The sequence below is a fragment of the Salvia miltiorrhiza genome, chromosome 2 (genome assembly GCF_028751815.1).
Source record: "Salvia miltiorrhiza cultivar Shanhuang (shh) chromosome 2, IMPLAD_Smil_shh, whole genome shotgun sequence".
Lineage (NCBI taxonomy): Eukaryota > Viridiplantae > Streptophyta > Magnoliopsida > Lamiales > Lamiaceae > Salvia > Salvia miltiorrhiza.
The window spans coordinates 40,815,439-40,831,037 of record NC_080388.1 but is presented as its reverse complement, the minus strand read 5'-3'; positions in this window follow the sequence as shown (position 1 = coordinate 40,831,037).

Here is a 15,599-nt window from a genome sequence, read left to right as displayed (position 1 = left end):
CCGATCGTGGATGTAGGAAGTGTTTTCCGAACCACGTAAAAGTCTTTGTGTTATTTACAGCTTTCAGTTTTACATTCTTACTTGTGTTCTTTCATTTGATAAACTAAATTCTGATTAACTGCAAAGAGAAACCTAAAACTAACAACGTGCTCAACCGAGGCTATTACGAAACAAAGTTATTTCCGCTGCGTATGATATCAGTCTGACTGATCTATCCTCTGATAGTCAGGAAGAGTGATATCATCTCTGTTTTAGCAAACTCGACTGAAGCCTTTACGTGCATCAGTTAAGTTCCAGTAACTTAACTGATAACTCCTTACTGAAGAGTTTTTCAGTATCAGTCGTCAACCCTGTTTGGTCAAAACTCCTTTCTGTTAACAGGTGTCTTAGTTTGCTTGTAAAGTTTCGTTTTGATCTCTATCTTGAGATCCCTCTGTTTTAGAGGAGAAAAATAGCCCATAGGTGTATTCCCCCCTCCCCCCCATACACCTATTCGAGACCCTTCGGACCTAACAAAAATCATTAAATATTTAAAAATTATGATATATTAAAAACTATTAAATATCTAAAAATCATTATATTAAATTCCAATAAAATAAATTCTATCCTATGTGACGTCGTATAATCACTTCATTCTAATTTTCCTCAATTCTCATTCATTCTTTTTTTTTTCTAAATTTTAATCAGTTTTCATATACAAAAACCATTAAATATCTAAAAATCATTATATATCTAAAAACTATGAAATATCTAAAATCATTATCTTAATATTCCACAAATCAAAAAAATTTATTTATATCCATAACATAATTAATAATTCATTTGATATAGAAATGTTTAAGAATAGAGCTATCTTGGCTCCCACTAATTAATGAGATGATTGGTACAATAAATAATTACGTCATGTCTCTAATGTCTACCAAAGAAAGAGTTTATCTAAGTTCGGACATCATTTGCAAAGAAGATGGACAAATTGATCTCGATGAACAAGTATTCTCGGTTGAATATCTCGACACGGTCAAGTGTTCAGGATTGTCAAATCGTGAGATTAAATTGAAAGAGGAATGCATTATCACGCTTCTCAAAAATATGATCAATCTAAGGTGGCAAACTTATAGCTAGAATGATTACGATATCATCACATTTCACTAAATTTTCAATTCGGTTTCAGAGAAGGCAATTCCCTATGAGTGTTTGTTTTGCTATGTCGACAATAAATAAAAGTCATGGACAATCTTTTTCAAATGTAGGATTATACCTGTCGAAACCTATTTTTAGTTATGGACGATTCTACATGGCAATCTCAAAAGTCACTAAGAAAATAGGTAATACGCAAGACACAACAACTAACGTGGCGTGTGATGAAATTTTTGATAGATTATGAGGTAATTGCAAATTTAATAATTTATTCAAACTTTTAAAGTTTAAGTCATTAGTGATATTATTTAATTTATTTTTTTCTTATTTTTTAATTATTGATTCCAACTACAAACATCTAAATATAGATATGTTTCAAATAATTGTTCCAATTTCCTTTTTAATATTTTGTGGATCGAAACTCTGCTTACATCTAAATTTTATAAGACATTTAAATTAGGTCAGTTTTAAATAAATGTTACTCCCTCCGTCTCACAAAAACATGAACGTTTTTCCATTTTGGGGTGTCTCACAAAAACACGAACTTTTCCATTTTAGTACATCATGGCCCACCACTACTTTTCCTTAATTAATTCATCACTCTCACAACACCTTTTAAAGTGGGACCTATTTTCCACTTAATTTAACTCTGAACTAACATTTCTTAAAACCCGTGCATTTCTCTTTGTTCATGTTTTTGTGAGACGGAGGGAGTATAATTTTTTTATTTCAAAATAATTTTATTAAATTCTCTATTTCTGTGAAAAATAATTTATGAAACAAAAATACATTAATAATTTTTATAAATTTATATTTTAATAGACCCCGTCGAATTTCGACGGGTCACTTACTAGTTTTTAAAAATAACAAATCTCGGTAGTCTCTTGGTAATCTCTTACCAAGAGATTATATTCCCTAGCTAATGCTCGATGAAATTTTGAGAAATAGACTACCTACCTGTGATAACCTCCTGAGAAGAAACATCCCGTTGCAAGTGGCTGACCTGGGATGCAACGCGTGCTTTCATCAACAGGAGTCTATTAATCACTTGCTTCTTCATTGCCCAAAGACTGGAAAGGTTTGGGACGAAATTTATAAGTGGCTTGGCATCTGTTTTGTGCAGCCACAAGATGTGGTATCACACTTTCGTATGTTCACAGATTGGAGTAAACGGAAAGAGAGCAGGAAGTTCCTTAGGGCGTTATGGTGCTTCATTAACTGGGTTCTTTGGAGCTGCCGAAATTCCAGCCGATTTGAAGATAAAGTCTGGGAAATAAATGATGTGGTTTGGAGATAAAAGCAAAAATGTGGAGTTGGGGTAGAGCCTTTGGAATTTCAGACGTTGGGTCTCGATTTATGGACTGGATCTCCAGAGATTCATGCCCATTGCTTCTGTAATTTTCTCTCTTGGTACCTTTGGTACCTGTTTCTGGTTTTAATATAATCCCTTTTCTTACCAAAAAAAAAATCCTCGATGAAATAGCATTTTTTGTAGTGTATACTCCCTTTGTCCCAGTTTTTAATATCCATTTGAGAGTGACATGAGTTTTAATAAAAAATGATTGAGTGTGTTGTGAGTGGAATTAGGGATGGCAATCGGGTACAACGGGTACGGATAGTTGTTAGGTCCGGGGGGTCTCGAATAGGTGTATGGGGGGGGGAATACACCTATAGGCTATTTTTGTGACTATCTACAAACCTCAATCAGAGGGATCTCAGTCAGAGATAGAAGCGAAACTTTACAAGCAAACAAGACACCTGTTTAACCGAAATAAGTGTTGACCAACAGGGTTGACGACTGATACTGAAAGCTCTTCAGTAAAGAGTTATCAGTTAAGTCACTGGAACTTAACTGATCCACGTAAGGGCTTCAGTCGTGTTTGCAAAGATGAAGATGATATCTCTCTTCCTTACTATCAGAGGATAGTGAGTCAGATTGATATCATACGCAGCGGAAATTAAACTTAGTTTCGAATAGCCTCGGTGGAGCAGATAGTTGGATTAAGGTTTCTCTTTTCAGTTAGTCAGCATTCTGTTTTATCAATTGAAATAACACAGTTATGAATGTAAAACTGAAAGCTGTAAATAACACAGAGACTTTTACGTGGTTCGGAAAAACTCTTTCCTACATCCACGGCTGGTTGATCAGACCAACAATCCACTCCGCAAGTGCTTCCCTGGTGCACTGCAAACCGTGAACTGAAGATAAACTCTCTCTTCAGCACCTACACACCTCGCGTAGGGTTTCCCTACCTACACACCTCGCGCAGGATTTCAGCACCTACACAGCTCGCGCAGGATTTCCTTGCTAAGCACACCTCGTGCTCAGACTTCCCTATCAGAGTTCAGAACACCTTCTGAAACTCCGAGTCACTCAAACACTCTTATGGGGGAGAGGTTTAAACGAGTGCCAACTATACTTACAAAGAACGAGTTCTTTGAAGCAAGTTTGACCTTTGGCTTCTGGGTACACAGAATATATGCCTAGGGTCTAAGAGAATGTATGTAATCAGCAGTGACTGATTTTGGCTTTGGAATTCTCTTCTTCGATTCAAGCTTTGGGCAGTTTAAGCTTTAGGCTGAGTAGCTATTTCGGCAGAGCTTCAGCTTATTTCGTTGAATCGGTGAAGGTTGAAGTGATCCTCGAGCGCTATTTGTAGGAGAACTCTTGAATAGATCCGTTGGCGTAAATCGTCCTCAAGATTTCTTCCGTTGGAGAGCAATTCGAATTTGGGCTGAGGCTTCAATCTTCGAGGTTCCTTGTCTGTGTGGAAACGGCTCTCTTTGATGGACAGGAGATGTGACATCTCTGAAAAGTAACCACCAGATAGGAATGACCTCTGCAGAGATAAGATATTGAGATATCTCTGCATTTAATGCGGCTGTACTTGAGCGTACGTGGCTTCCTCTGAACGTTGGAAGATCAGTCCTAGGAGGAATGTTCAACTGATACTTGACTTTAGTATCAGTCCATGGCGCGCATTAAATAATCAGTCTTCAACTGATTCTTCAACTGATACTTCAGTTGGTAACTGCAGTCTTCAGTCTTCAGTCTTCGTTCTTCAGTCTTCAGTCTTCAGTCTTTGACACCGCAACTAAACTAGAAACGAACTCTAACACTTGAGTTCAAAAACGACTCTAGTCTATTACATTTAAGTCCTATGAATTTTGGTATCATCAAAACAAGGGTTAGGATATTCCACAAGGTTCCCAACAATAGTAACTATCCATACCCATACCCACGAACTAAATGGATAGTGGTTTTTAGTCACGAAACTATCTATGAATATCAAATGGTATCCAAACCCGCCACCCGCGGATACCCGCTATCCGTTGGGTATCCGCGAACCCGCTACCTGTCGGTATCCGCCACCCACTATCCGTCGGATACCCGCGAAATAAAATTTAATTATAAATTTATAACACATTTAACGGGTAATTGACGGGTATTTCACGGGTAATTGGCGGGTATTTTCGCGGATAAACGGGTTTCGCGGGTATGGATAGTAAGTATCCAAACTCATACCCACGAACTAAATGGATAGTGAATTGCAACCACGAAACTATCCGTGGATATCAAATGTCTCTCAAACCTACCCTAATAGGTTTGGGTTTTCGCGGGTATCCATTACCCGCGGGTAAATTGGCATCTCTAAGTGGAATAAGGGTTCACCTTTTATGTGAGTGTTAAAATAATTAAAGTGGAGCAAGAGTCCCACTTATTTTTACTAAAAATAGAAATAGATATTAAAATATGGGACGACTCTAAAAGGAAAGTGGGGACGAAGGGAGTAATATGTTTGGGATTCTTTTTTACAATACTTCTTTTGTTTTTAAATCAATAATACAACAAATTGGATTATATGTGAACCACAATTGCTTGTTTTTTAATTAGTTTAGTTTAGTTGTTCGTTTAACGTATTAGATTATATAATACTTATGTCGATTTAAATCAAATGTGTTAAATTATTCAAAAGCGAATGTGTAAAAGTTAATACAGTTTATAAATAAAATTCAAGATACCTATTGTATGATTCATTTCAGTAAAACAGGAACTTATTTTATTGGTGAAGGTATTCAACAATTTAAATATGCACTAGTAGGTTTCACTCTGAATTAAAAAGGGTGAGAATTTAAATTACCTTATAATATTTATATTTATATATATAAAAAGTGAAGTTCCCAAGGGGACACCAAGCGGTGTGACCTCCTGTATGTGAACAGTGAGGTCCCAGGTTCAAACCTCACTGCTAGGGGTGTAATCGAGTCGAGCCGAGCCGAATAGTGTCTTGTTCAAGCTTGGCTCGTTTAGCTAATCAAACTGTTTGATTAATTTCGATCGAGCTTTAATCGAGTCGAATACAACGCCGAGCCTAATCGAGCTTTTTAAATTTAAATTTTTATTTAAAATTTTAGTTATTTTCCTAATACATAAGTTAATTTTCAAATATATAAGTTATTTTATTCACAAAAATATAATATATTTACTATTTTCTTGTAAATAAATGATGTTAATTAGATACTTAATCCAAATATTACTACATATAGTATAAAATATAGTAAGACATTTAATGAATAATCTTATGTTTTTAAGATAAATCACTTCACGAGCTTGTTCACGAGCTAACGAGCCGAGCATCGTCATGCTCAAGCTTGGCTTGTTAATTAGCTAAACGAACTGTTCATTAAATTACCGAACGAGCTTTTATCGAGTCGAACGTCGAATAGCTCACGAGTAGCTTGGCTCGTTTATAGCCCTACTCACTGCTCCCCCTCCCCAACTCCCCCTCCCCACCTATGAATTTTGGTATCATCAAAACAAGGGTTAGGATATTCCACAAGGTTCCCAACAATTTCCCCCTTTTTGATGATGCCAAAACCACACAGCAGTTCTAGACAGCAAAAAGACTGAGCTCACAGTACAAGTTCTAGACAAGGGGTGAAAGTTGTTCCCCCTTAACAACAGAACTTAAATAACTTGTACTCAGAGCAAGAACGAAAACAGTTCTAAACACAGAACAGCAAGAAGACAGAAAAACCATAAATCAGAGCCTGGACAAAGAGTCATTGTCTTCAGGGTGAGATCAATAAGAAGCTCATTTCATTAAACGGACTGATAAGCCATCAGTCTAGGTACAGAGCAAGACTTACATTGGAGTAAAAAGTAAAACAAAAACATCATGGATAAACCATGGACTCCAGCAGTCTGCTTGGCTGCGCCTTGAACTTCTTGATCTTCATCTTCTGTCTTCGTGTCTTCAATGTTCCTAAGCTTGTTCCACTCTCACTTGTTTTCCGTTGAATTGAGGTCTCTTCCTCTTGGTGTATCTTCCTCATGATCATCCTGATGAAATAGGACGATCATTTTGCTTGATCGTCTTCAGTCTTTTGAGAATAAGTCTCTTAAGAATTTCCCCCTTTTTGGCAACATCAAAAAGGTGGGATTTTGACTGAAGGATGAAGCTAAGACCACTGCGTGGAAACTGAATCGCAGAATGGTCCAGAGAAAGATGTTGAGGGTCAGAGGTATACGGAGAAGGCGGAAGGTTTAGCAAAGAAAAATGAAAGATGGGTGAGAAGACAGGGAAGGAGACGAAGAAAGGGGTGGGTTTAGGTTTGCATGGCTCTCGAAACTGGGAAGAAGAGAGCAGCAATCATGCAAACCAAAGGAGGTTGAGAGGAGGGTTGATGGTGAAGAGAAAGAAGCAAATGAGGAGAGTTGTGTGGGGAAGGAAAATCGAATCAGCGGCTATCGTGAGGATATACGCTGTCGATCTTGCACCGGTTGACAACGAGCTCCTGCTCATTGTTGTTGCTTGGCATCGAAGCTTCACAGTGGGCAAGAGGCCTCCATGTGAAGACGATGAAGTCTGTCCTATTTCAGACAGGTACTTCAAACCGATGCACCGGGCATGAGGATGGAAGACGCTCGCTTCGCTGGATACAAGTGAGGGTAGAGCAAACTTTGACGCCGGAGAGACGTTGTGATCCAGTGGAAGGGTCCGGTGAAGACCAAGACTATGAGCGTCATTCTTCCACTCCATGACTTTGCAGTCATAGATTTCTCCTTTAGTCGGAACAATTTTTCTGCAACTTTGGAAACAATTGAAACTTTTTCTCACAGTGAAAGCTGTGGAGAGTTGTTAGTTGATGCAGAAACACTATGAAGACAACATGGTATAAATAGACAAGATGTGAACCATGTAGAAGATGAAAAGGTTTTTCGAAAACTGTGCCTTAAATGCAATTGAAGAAAAAATTTCGCGTCCGCCGTCACTGCGAGGGACTTCAAAAGGCATCATTACATATGTCATGTCAATGAGCGTTTCAAGAAATTTTATTGCAGAGGCAAAAAGGTTGGAAGGATTTTTGGCAAAAAGATCAGGACAAGTTCAATCAAAACAGATTTTCACTTTATAAAAATCTTGTCCTATTTCGGATATTCCAATTCCAACAATTCCAATAATCAGTTAAAGTTTTTGAAAGAAACTGATCAGTTAGAGAAAAGATTTTGAACTAAAAACTTAAAGCTCTAAACTGAAATAACTGATTTTGAAAAGGTAAGCATTTTAAAATACTTACTGATCAACTGAACATAGTAGTCAGTTGATACCACGTGATCCTGGATGACTTCCTCTTCAGATGAGCACTCGGACTTCATTGCTTTTTACGTCGACGATCGTAGAAGCAGCAGTTGGTTGACCACCAGTCAGCATGACTGTTTGAGAAAATCTTCAAACACAACATCACTCTTCAGGGTTGATGAGGCCAATCTTTGCACAAAGATCGTTGAACCTCTCTTCTGGAAGAGCCTTGGTCAGCAGGTCCGCTCTCTGAATAGCAGTGGGAATCCATTCCACAGAGACATTCTTCTTTTCGACATGATCACGAATGAAGTGATGTCGAATCTCAATATGTTTGACTCTGGTGTGATGAACTGGATTCTGGGAGATTGCAATAGCACTGGAGCTGTCGCAATAGATAGGAACTTCCTTTTCCTCGATCCCATAGTCCTTTAGTTGATGGACTAACCACAGGATTTGTGAGCAGCAGCTTCCGGCAGCAACATATTCAGCTTCAGTTGTAGAGGTGGCGACTGAAGTCTGTTTCTTAGAAAACCAAGAGATGAGCTTGTTGCCTAGGAATTGACATGTTCCGGAGGTTGATTTGCGATCAAGCTTGCATCCACCGAAGTCGGAGTCTGAAAATCCGGTGAGCTTGATGTCGTCCTCTGCTGGGTACCACAATCCTAAATTGGGTGTGCCCTTGAGATATCTCAGAATCTGCTTAGCTGCATCTAAATGAGCTTGCTTAGGATCTGATTGATATCTTGCACAAACCCCGACTGCAAATGCGATATCTGGTCTGCTCGCAGTCAAATACAGCAAAGATCCAATGATTTCTCTGTACTTCTTCGAAGAGACAGAGCTTCCTTCTGAACCTGGATCAACTTTCCAGTTTGTGTTCATTGGGATCTTGACTGACTTCATGTGCTGAATACCGAACTTAGCTATCAGCTCCTTGGCATACTTGGACTGGCTGATCAGTATTCCTTCTTTGGTCTGCTTGACTTGCAATCCGAGAAAGAAATTCATTTCTCCCATCATGGACATTTGGAATTTGTTCTTCATGATGTCAGCAAACTTATTGCACATGTGTTCGGATTTGGATCCGAAGATTATGTCATCGACATAAATTTGAACAAGCAAGAGATCTTCTCCTTCTTTGAGAGTGAACAACGTTCTGTCCACAGATCCCTTTTTGAAGCCTTGTTCAACTAGATACTCCGAGAGAGTATCATACCACGCTCTTGGTGCTTGCTTCAACCCATAGAGCGCTTTCTTCAGCTTGTACACCTTTTCTGGTCCAGCAGCCTCAAATCCTGGAGGTTGTTCTACATAGACTTCATCTGTGAGCACTCCATTGAGAAATGCACACTTGACATCCATTTGGTGTACCTTGAAACCTTTGTGAGCTGCAAAAGCTAAGAAGAGTCTGACTGCTTCCAATCTGGCAACTGGGGCAAATGTCTCGTCGTAGTTGATTCCTTCTTCTTGACTGTATCCTTTAGCCACAAGCCTTGCTTTGTTTCTCACAACGTTTCCTTCTTCGTCTTTCTTGTTCTTGAAAATCCATTTCAAGCCAATCACCTTTGCATCGTCTGGTCGATCCACAAGCTCCCAAACAGAATTCCGGTTGAATTCATTGAGTTCTTCTAGCATTGTGATGACCCATTCTGTGGACTTCAGAGCTTCTTCAATATCCTTCGGCTCTGTAGTTGATAAGAAACAGCTGAAATTCTTATCTTCGTTGATGCAGTTCTGATTGATGTCAAAGACGAGGTTGCACATAGATCTCCGAGTCTTGACGCCATCTGATGGTTCTCCAATGATGTTCTCCTTAGAGTGGAGTTCAAACCATCTTCGATATTTCTTGATTTCTTCAGGAGATGGTGGAGCTTCTTCAGTTAGAATAGCTCTGGGATGTTGAGCACTTTCTGGAGCAGGGGAGAGTTGAGCTGGGGCGGCTTCTGCGTGTTCAACTTGAACTTCAGCAACTGGAGTTCCCCCTTGACTATTGCCATCTGTATTGGCTCCAGTTTGAACTTCAGACCGTTGGTTGATCTTCTGATACTGAATCATCTCAGTATCTTCATCCTTGCCAGGTCCCCATACCAAGACAGTAGAGGGCTCTTCAGTATGGATTTCAGCTTTGGAACCTTCAGTGATCTGAACATTCTTTTCAGCATCTTGTTCCCTGAAACCATCTGTAGACTCATCAAAGATCACATGAGGTGTTTCTTCTACACATAGAGTTTGAGTATTGAACACTCGATAGGCTTTGCTTGAACGTTCTATTCCGGAGTATCCAAGGAAGACTCCTGGATCAGCCTTGCAATCGAAGGTGTTCAACCTCTTCTTATCGTTGTTGTGTATGAAACACTTAGAACCGAAAGCATGAAAATGGGCAATCGATGGCTTTCTGTTCTTCCATAACTCGTATGGAGTTCTTCCATGTCTCTGAGTGAGGAAGGAGCGATTCTTCGTGTAGCATGCGTTGTTGACTGCTTCGGCCCAAAACTTCAAGGGGAGTTTTGACTCGGCTAGCATCGTCCTTGCTGCTTCCTTTAGAGACCGGTTTCTTCTCTCTGCAACTCCATTCTGCTGTGGAGTTCTTGCTGCAGAAGTTTGATGACTGATTCCTTGTTCATCACAATACTCACGAATGACAGTATTGAGGAACTCAGTCCCACGATCTGATCTGATGCTGATGATGTTGACTTCCTTTTCAACGCTCAGTCTCTTCAACAGCTTTGGCAGTTCCTCCAGTGTCTCCTTCTTTTTGAAAAGAAAGATAACCCAGGTATATCGTGAATAATCATCCACAACTACCAAGGTGTACTTCCTACCGTTGTAGCTTCTTGGAGTGATCGGGCCAAACAGATCTATGTGAAGTAGATGCAGAATCCTTTCAGAGGAGTGTCCTGTCTTTGACTTGAATGATGTCCGCGTCTGCTTTCCTCTGAGGCATGCTTCACATTCTTGCTTCTTCTGGAATACAATAGAAGGGAGTCCTTCTACCAGTTGATGTTTAGCAAGTTTGTTGATCGTCTTGAAGTTGAGATGGTTGAGTCTCTTGTGCCATAGCCAATTGAGCTCTGAGCTGCTTTTACTGATGAGGCACGTTTCTGGTGGGCTGTCTTCCCAAGAAACGACGTAGAGACTTCCTTGTCTGAATCCCTTCAGAACCACCTTTTTCTGATTGTTTCTAACAGTGAATTCATCCTTTTTGATTTTCACTGTGAAACCACTGTCACAAAATTGACTCACAGACAACAGATTATGTTTAAGACCAGAAACAAAGCTAACATTACTGATACTGGCGTTACCCATGTTGAGCACACCATAGCCTTTTGTTTCTCCAATCGAGTTGTCTCCGAATGCAACTTTGGATCCAGCTTTCTCAACATACTGGGATAGATATTCTTTGTAGCCCGTCATATGCTTCGAGCAGCCACTGTCCAGATACCACGTTCTGATTGAAGCTTTGGCCTCTTCCTTCTTTTTATGTTTCCTGACATTGACCTGCAAGAAAGAGTTGCTTCAGGCACCCAATCAAGCTTTGGGTCCTTCAATGTTAGTTCGAGTTCCCTTTGGAACCCAAATCTGCTTCAGAATTGGTCTGGCTGATTTCTTGCGCATTGTTGGATGTCTGATCGATGTCGTTGGCGCTTCAGGTGGCATAAGAGCATTTTTCCGTTGAGAAATCTTTTTGAAGGCCTCACTCTTGTAGCAGTTCTGTCTGGTGAGTGGTTGAGGTCTTCTTTGCTCGCCGAAGTATCTTCCGTGAGATACTTTAGTCTTTGCAGACTTATGGAGATTTGTCTGACATCCAGTGGCTTGTCGTCGAGGAAGTAGCATGGCTCGATTGGACTCAGCATTGCTTGATCTCCATGGATGTTGTTCTTTCTGAAACTGAACTGAGGATGTCAGTTTCTGACTGATGTGTCCTATCTTCCTCCTGGGTTGATGAGAAAGATTCTTCTTGGCTCCTGATGTTCCTTCCCGGATCTTTGACTGAAATCTGCTTTCCAGCCTTTTCAATATGATGATCTGGTTGGGAGCCTCCTTAGCTCGTCTGTAGCTTCGTGGAGGTGGAACATTTGATCTGGTCATCAGTCTGCGCTTGTGAACTTCATCCATATCATGATCTCTTGATTCTTCTGAGGTTGTGATTTCAGAAGGATCATTCTTAGAGATGATCATGATATCCTTTCCTTTGGCAGCTGCAACCTTTCCGCCGATGCTGTTGACCAGTCCTTTCGATGGAAAGTTGCTCATCATGGGAGACTGCATCATGCAGTTCTTGACTGTTTCTTCCAGCTTGTGATTAAGCCTTTTGATTTCATGAGAAGCTCTTTCACATTCTGAGTTGGAGATTCTGAGCTCTTCTTCCAGTCGGCTGTTCTCCATGATTAGCTGATCAAGACATGTTTCATCCGGAAAGTAGATGATTGTCTGATGTTTAGCTCGTTCATCATCAATCTCCTTGTCCTTTTTCTGATTCTGCTTGAGGAGATCTTCGAACATTTTCCTCAACTGACAGTGATCAGTCAGGAGCTGATCAAACTCGTCAGTTTCAACGGATGAGCTATCTCCAGATTCTGAGTGGTCTCCTGAAAGCATCAGGAAGTTATCAGTATATGGAGTTTTCGTGAGAGATTTTACCTCTGGGCCATTCATTCCATTGCCGTAGCTGTTGTCAGCTACACTTTCTGATTCGTTGGCCATCAGGGCTCGGCTCTCATCATCTGAGCTGGAACTGTCGAAGTCGGATGATTCTGATGTGTCGTTGGAAGAGTCAGCATCATCAGCAACCATCGCTTTCTTCTTCAAAGATCTGCGATCTTTCTTTGCTTTCAGTTCCCTGCGCTCAGCTGGAGTCAGATTAGGACATTCATGCTTAAAGTGTCCTTTCTTTCTACATCCATAACATTCCAATTCTTTGATGTCGTAAGCGGCTGACTTCCTTTCTCCGCTTCGATCTATGGAATGTCTGGAGTCCCTTTCTCTTTCTTTTTCCTTGTAGTGCTGCTTGTGGAACCTTCTGTACTTCCGGAACTTGGACTCCATCTTGTTGAATCTGTCAGTCAACAAGGCATATTGACTGAAGAAGTCCTCAGGGTTGAGTTCCGTTGGCTCCTTGATCTGCTTCTTGCCTTCTCTGGTTGAGGCCTTCAGTGCAACTCCTCTTGAGGTTGATGGACCATCTTCGTCTGATCCTCCAGCCTTCTTGTTACCAAGATTTCTCAGAAGATCGAACTCATTTGCCATGAGATCGGAGAATAGCTTGTTTGTCGGGAGCTGACTGAATCCTGGCTTATGCTGATGAGCGACTGAGTAGATCTGCCATTCTCCTCGTGGCAGTGCTCGAAGAATCTTCAAGTTGATTTCTCGTTGAGTGTATTTGTCTTTGGAAATGGATTGAACTTCATTCAATATGAGATTGAATCTTTGTTCCATTTCCTCGACAGATTCATTCTTGAGCATGAGGAAGGAGTCAAATTTCTGACAAGCTATGGAAAGCTTATTCTCCTTGATCTCCTCAGAACCTACGCACATTCTTTCCAGAATATCCCACATCTCCTTTGCTGTCCTGCACTTGATGATCTTCATGACATACTTGTCAGGAACGGTGCCGGAGATGATGCTTTTGGCGAGGTTGTCTAGCTCATCTTGCTTTCTTTCTTCTGTGGTGAAGTCTGCCTTTGACTTGGGCTGGTCCTCATCGTAAGGTTCCTGACGGATGTCAGTAGGAACCCTTTTTACAGTTTCGGTGATAATGATTGGACCGCTGGTGATGACTTCCCACATTCTACAATGTTGGGCAATGAGGAAGCTTTCAAGCCGAAACTTCCATATGTCGTATTTTTCAATACAAAACATAGGTAGAGAAGATAATCTGCTGTGGTTAGTCTCCATCAAAAAAGAGAGAACAGGTAACAGCAGATAAAGCAAGTAGCAAGCACAAAACAATAAGAAAGAGCAAAACTTTTTCGAGACCTTTAATAAGGATCTAGTTCAAGTAGAACTAGTCAGAGACAGATAGTTCTTGCGAACAACCTGCTCTGATACCAATTGTTAGGTCCGGGGGGTCTCGAATAGGTGCATGGGGGGGGGAATACACCTATAGGCTATTTTTGTGACTATCTACAAACCTCAATCAGAGGGATCTCAGTCAGAGATAGAAGCGAAACTTTACAAGCAAACAAGACACCTGTTTAACCGAAATAAGTGTTGACCAACAGGGTTGACGACTGATACTGAAAGCTCTTCAGTAAAGAGTTATCAGTTAAGTCACTGGAACTTAACTGATCCACGTAAGGGCTTCAGTCGTGTTTGCAAAGATGAAGATGATATCTCTCTTCCTTACTATCAGAGGATAGTGAGTCAGATTGATATCATACGCAGCGGAAATTAAACTTAATTTCGAATAGCCTCGGTGGAGCAGATAGTTGGATTAAGGTTTCTCTTTTCAGTTAGTCAGCATTCAGTTTTATCAATTGAAATAACACAGTTATGAATGTAAAACTGAAAGCTGTAAATAACACAGAGACTTTTACGTGGTTCGGAAAAACTCTTTCCTACATCCATGGCTGGTTGATCAGACCAACAATCCACTCCGCAAGTGCTTCCCTGGTGCACTGCAAACCGTGAACTGAAGATAAACTCTCTCTTCAGCACCTACACACCTCGCGTAGGGTTTCCCTACCTACACACCTCGCACAGGATTTCAGCACCTATACAGCTCGCGCAGGATTTCCTTGCTAAGCACACCTCGTGCTCAGACTTCCCTATCTGAGTTCAGAACACCTTCTGAAACTCCGAGTCACTCAAACACTCTTATGGGGGAGAGGTTTAAACGAGTGCCAACTATACTTACAAAGAACGAGTTCTTTGAAGCAAGTTTGACCTTTGGCTTCTGGGTACACAGAATATATGCCTAGGGTCTAAGAGAATGTATGTAATCAGCAGTGACTGATTTTGGCTTTGGAATTCTCTTCTTCGATTCAAGCTTTGGGCGGTTTAAGCTTTAGGCTGAGTAGCTATTTCGGCAGAGCTTCAGCTTATGTCGTTGAATCGGTGAAGGTTGAAGTGATCCTCGAGCGCTATTTGTAGGAGAACTCTTGAATAGATCCGTTGGCGTAAATCGTCCTCAAGATTTCTTCCGTTGGAGAGCAATTCGAATTTGGGCTGAGGCTTCAATCTTCGAGGTTCCTTGTCTGTGTGGAAACGGCTCTCTTTGATGGACAGGAGATGTGACATCTCTGAAAAGTAACCACCAGATAGGAATGACCTCTGCAGAGATAAGATATTGAGATATCTCTGCATTTAATGCGGCTGTACTTGAGCGTACGTGGCTTCCTCTGAACGTTGGAAGATCAGTCCTAGGAGGAATGTTCAACTGATACTTGACTTTAGTATCAGTCCATGGCGCGCATTAAATAATCAGTCTTCAACTGATTCTTCAACTGATACTTCAGTTGGTAACTGCAGTCTTCAATCTTCAGTCTTCGTTCTTCAGTCTTCAGTCTTTGACACCGCAACTAAACTAGAAACGAACTCTAACACTTGAGTTCAAAAACGACTCTAGTCTATTACATTTAAGTCCTATGAATTTTGGTATCATCAAAACAAGGGTTAGGATATTCCACAAGGTTCCCAACAATAGTGACTATCCATACCCATACCCACGAACTAAATGGATAGTGGTTTTTAGTCACGAAACTATCTATGAATATCAAATGGTATCCAAACCCGCCACCCGCGGATACCCGCTATCCGTTGGGTATCCGCGAACCCGCTACCTGTCGGTATCCGCCACCCACTATCCGTCGGATACCCGCGAAATAAAATTTAATTATAAATTTATAACACATTTAACGGGTAATTGACGGGTAT